The sequence below is a fragment of the Mus caroli genome, chromosome 19 (genome assembly GCF_900094665.2).
Source record: "Mus caroli chromosome 19, CAROLI_EIJ_v1.1, whole genome shotgun sequence".
Lineage (NCBI taxonomy): Eukaryota > Metazoa > Chordata > Mammalia > Rodentia > Muridae > Mus > Mus caroli.
Genome location: NC_034588.1, coordinates 43,184,540 through 43,189,784, shown reverse-complemented (window position 1 = coordinate 43,189,784; position 5,245 = coordinate 43,184,540).

Here is a 5,245-nt window from a genome sequence, read left to right as displayed (position 1 = left end):
ATGTGCCTATAATCCCAGCACCAGGGACTGACAGGCTCAAGACTAGCCTAGGCAACATAGTAAATTATTTCAAAAACACAAAATGTACAGCTATGGTAGCACACGACTTCAATCCCAGTATCTGGGAGGCAGAAGTAGGAAGATCTCTCTCTTGTATGTGGGCTCAGGAGCAGCCTGGGTTATGTAGACAACAGAGAGAGGTGCTCAGCCTCCATGCCTGGAAACCTGAGCTCAATCCCCAGAGCCCACACAAAGTTAGATGGAAAGAACCAACTCAGCGAGTAGTAGACACTTCTTCATGCCTTGTGTGTAAAATAGAGGACTAGGAGGATTAGAGAGTCGTTATGCTCGGGGTGTAATGTATGTGAAATCTCTGTAGCTATAACAAAAATAATCTGGCACTTTCCCAGACTCCCAAGGCATCTGCCTCCACCTCCATTCCTAATCCTGTGTGGCTCTGTGTCTCTCAAAGCAACATACAAGCAGCCTGCCTGCCGGCAGCCTTCCCGGAGGGGCTGGCAGACCCCCTCTCTCTCTCTCTCTCTGAGGATCCCAGGGCCACCCCAACCACACCTCCTGCAATTAGATTTGTAAGTGGGAACAGGCTCTCATCAGAGACTCCTGATTGGCTCCAGGCAAAAACACAGTTTAGTGCTCAGTCAAACTGCATTTTTAGGGCCCTCTGTGCCCCACCCCCACCCCACCCCCCTCAATTGCAATCTGTTCTGTAATTTCTTTTTCCAACACTGCAGAATGCAGAGATGCTGCAGCCACCACCAGCAGGGCAGGGAGGAGGGAAAGGGCTCCTGTTCCCTGCAGAGCATCTGCTGGTCCAGCGCTTGGTGGATAGAGGTGTGTGTGTGTGTGTGTGTGTGTGCGTGTGCGTGTGCGTGTGCGCGCGCGTGTGCTCACTCTGAGAACCAGCCACAGGCATGGACCTGTGGAGACACAGTCTGTAACCAGCAACCAGACCTCCACGCATCAGGGACAGCTGAGAAAAAAACAGTTAAGTCAGCATCCTCTTGCCCCAGAAACAACTTATTTATTAATCTTACTTAACCTTGGCAAGGACACTATTAACTGGAGATACTGAGTTACTTGTCCAAGATCTCACAAGAAGGAGACAGAGGAGTCTGGGCCGACTCACTGGGCATGGTGGTGCATACCTTTAATCCCAGCATTCCAGAGGCAGAAAGAGGCTGACAGATCTCCAATTCCAAGGCTAGCCTGGTCTACAAAGAGAGTTCTGAAACACTTACACAGTTACACACAAAAAATATCATCATCATGATCATCGTAATATGGAAAAAAGACAGGCTCACATTATGTTATTCTGGCTGGCCCAAACCCAGAATATATAGACCAGAGTGGCCTCAGACTTACAGAGATCCTCCTGCCTCTACGCTGGCACTAACCCAGTTCCTTTTTGACTCCCAAAGCTGTGATCTTAGAAGCTTAGAAGGCTGGAGGGCTGGCTTGGTGTGTAAGAGCACCGGCTGTTCTTGCAAAGCACCCAGGTGCACACAGTGCACCGACATAGATACAGGCAAAACACCAATATGTGAAAAATAAAACAACAGCAATCTTTTACAAAATTAAAAAAAAAAAAGTTGTTTTGAAAGAAAGAACACAGGAATCCCCTTCACAAAGAACTACAGAACAATTTCCTTCCTTAGCGTGAAGTGCGGTGTTCCAGGGACAAAAAGCCCTTGATAAAGAAATTAAATATTAATGACAGAATTTTAGAGAGCAAATGGGGTGCAGGAGTGGGCAGAAGTCTTGGCTGGGGTACCTGAAGCTGGGGGCTGGGGACCAAACAAACTGTTGCCTCTTCTAGTGATTGGCTGAGTGAATTCTGCTAACTAGTCACCATAGCCACGTGTTCCCAGACAAGGAGCTTGGAGCACCCAGGAGCCGGAAGCGCATGCAGCTTGGACTCCTGCTGACTCCTGCTTTGGAAGCCCTGGTTCTCCATCAGGACCATCAGTGGCACGGAGCACCTGGAGGACAGGCCTCCAAGGCACAGTAAGGTGGTCCAGAGGTGACCTCACTCGGCCTCTGGAGCTGCTGCTCCAGGGCCACCGGCACAGGGCGCCAAACAGGAACCAGCCCCACCCTTAAAAACAAAAGAAAGCAGCTGGGCTCAGCTGGGAGCGGGTTCTGGGCTAAGCCTGTTGCTTCCAGTCTGAACCAGAGATTGGCCAAGTTTGATCTAGGTCATTGGAGCAGCAGTCCTGACCGTCCATTCTGACTTCCGGAAGGGAGGGGAGGAAAAAGAGCGGCTTGCAGGACAGACACACCCCCTCTACACACCCACAGCTTCTGCCTGCAGAGCAGTCTTGAAAACTAGAGCCCAAAGAGGCCTGTCATCTGTCTCCATTTTCCTCCTTCGGACCCACATTGGACAGACTTCACACTGGCTAGCATATCCTGGCTTTTCAGTCAGGTATCCACGTGTAGAGCACAAACTTCACATTCATCCTTAGGAATGGCCTATCTGTGTCACTAGCTCCTCCCCGCCTGCTTCCCCATCCCACCTCCGTACACTCTTCAGAGCCCACCAGCCTCCCTCCCTGTCTTACTTGCACCAAAAGGTCAGAATCAGGGAAGCACACCAACCAGCCCCCATATACAGAACGTGGCTGAGCTGGGGCTTTCCAGTACGATGGGCTGGGACTTCCCTTAAGCTCCTAGATGACAGGGCTAAAGCAGTTTCCCTGCCACAGATGGCTTTTGGAAAAGAGGGGATCATCTTTGGTTGCCACCAGTAGCCCATCCTGAAGCCAAAAGACTGACTTAACCCAGCCCGACTCTTCCCCTCAATATAGCCTCCGAGATAGTTTTCATCCTGACTCGCTCACGGCCTCTCTCCACCCTAAGACCTGCAAGAACTAGCAGGGCAGTGAGTTGGGCAGAGCGAGAGTGGGAGGGAGCAGGATTCATTCCGCGGCTGGGATATGCTGATCCAGGCAGGAGGCGGGGCCTGCACAGCTGCAGGCAGCCCCCCTGCCCTGAGCCCGTGAATGGGCATGCACCCTCCCGCCTGCCTGAACTGCTCCTGAAACAGTTGGTCCTAATGAACACTGCGCAGGCAGGGCAGCTGTGGGCATTATCCATATGCATGGGAGGTGTATATTTATCCTCACATCCCACTCCACTCTGCAGCTGCCGCCATCTCCTGTGCCAGGAGAGTGAGCGGGTACCAGGGCCCAGGCTGCTCTGCCCACCCCCACCCCACGTCCTAGCCTTCCCTGGCCAACCCACACCACACAGCCTCCACTTGACCCATTTAGAGGCAGAAGTGTGTGAGTGTGTGTGTGTGTGTGTGCGCGCGCGCACGCGTTTGTACGCACTCAAATGTGTGAGTGTATTTGAGAGCGAGTGTAAGACAGTGCGCACACATCCAGTTGGCGCTTTTGATTTCCTCTGAAGCCTCTTGATTGCAGGCACACAATGGCATCTTGCTGCCTGCCCTGCTCCCTCAGCAGCCTGGGGCTCTGTGCTGCCTCCTCCCTAGAGCTGAGATTTTCTGCTGACTCTGGGCACAGGGTTAACAAACAAGGAAGAGAAGCCTGAACTAGGCTCCCACTCTTGACCCTGGTCCTTTCTAAGCCCCTATATCTACAGTGGCTTGTATTTCTTATCTCTCCCCACATTCTCTCCTGCTTCTGGCCCCTCCTCCCTGTGGAGGTCAGAGCTATTGTGCAAAAAGGCAGTCCCCTGCCTGAAACCTGCTTTCCAGGTTTCTAGGACCCTCAAGCTCAAAACAAACCCTCCTCCTCCTCCTCTTCCTCCTCCTCCTCCTTTTCCCTTCCTCTTCCTTTTCCCTTCCTCTTCCTCCTCCTCCTTCTCTTTTCTCTTTTCAAACAGAGTCTCTCTATATAGCCCAGGCTGGCTTCAACCCCCCAATCCTCCTGTGTCAATACGGAAAGTGTTGAATTTACAGGACATACCACCACTGGATCACCACACGGACCCTACATTCTAAATGAGCTCTCCTCCTTGCCCTCCGCTAGAACTCCCACACCTGCTCCAAGAGTGAACCTCTCTCTCCTTTGTGCCTCTCTGTTTATCTCTCCTTTGGGACATGATTAAGCGCCGCCTGCTTGGGAGCTGAGGGCTACCACTGCTTAGGTTAGGGACTTGGTTTTCCTGCCCTTATTCATTGAGCATGTATCTCCGGAGCAGAAGCAAAACTCTTACAGTGGCCTCAAGTTCCCTCACTGTCTGGATGACCTCATCGTTCACTACCCTGTTCCTCCCTCACTCTTTCCAACCACATTCACCCCCTGACTCTTCCTGAAATGAACTTCTGCCGGAAAGCTGCGAGCTCATTTCTCCCGCCCGCCATGCTTGCTATTGCTTCAAATAGCTCCAGATTTGACCCTCACATACATACATTCTTGAAGTTTTCTTTTTCTTTTTTCCTTCCTTTCATTCTTTTTCTCTTTCCTTCTTTCTCTCTCTCTCTCTCTCTCTCTCTCTCTCTCTCTGTCTCTGTCTCTCTCTCTCTCTCTCTGACAGTGTTTTCTCTGCTTAGCCCTGACTGTCCTATCCTAGAACTTGCTCTGTAGACCAGGCTGGCATCAAAATCAAAGGTCTGCCTGCCTCTGCCTCCCAAGTGCTGGCATTGAAGGTGTGTGCTACCATCACCTAGTATTTTTGAAGTTTTCTGCTCAGTAGAGCCTTCCTATCTCACTGTATAAGAACCTACAGACACCCCCCCTTCTCATAGCCCCACCCCCTAACTCACTTTCATTTTCCTTGGTGGTATTTGCTGCTAACCCATGATTACTTATTTACTGTTGTCATCTGCCTCTTCCTCATTAGATTATCAACTCTAAGATGGGCAGAGGTCATGTTCAGTGGCATTCTAACACTGGAGTGATGCCCAAGACCAAAAGAATCTCAGTGGATATTTGCTGGCTGACTGCCTGAATGAATGAATGAATGAATGGCACAGTGCTAGATTCTGAACCATCAAAGATGACTAATAATGCATGTTTTCACAGGGAGTCATATCCTAGCTGGAAATGTAAGCCCTAAAGCTTGTACCCTGACATTTAAGCCACAATTAGATTTTTTTTTCAAGATAGGGTTTCTGTGTAGTCCTGGCTATCCTGGAAAGTACTCTGTAGCCCAGGCTGGCCTCAAACTCACAGAGATCCTCCTGCCTCCCGAGTACTGGGACTAAAGGTGTGCACCACTACCACCGGCTTTTTCTTTGTCTTTTTCTTTTTTTTTT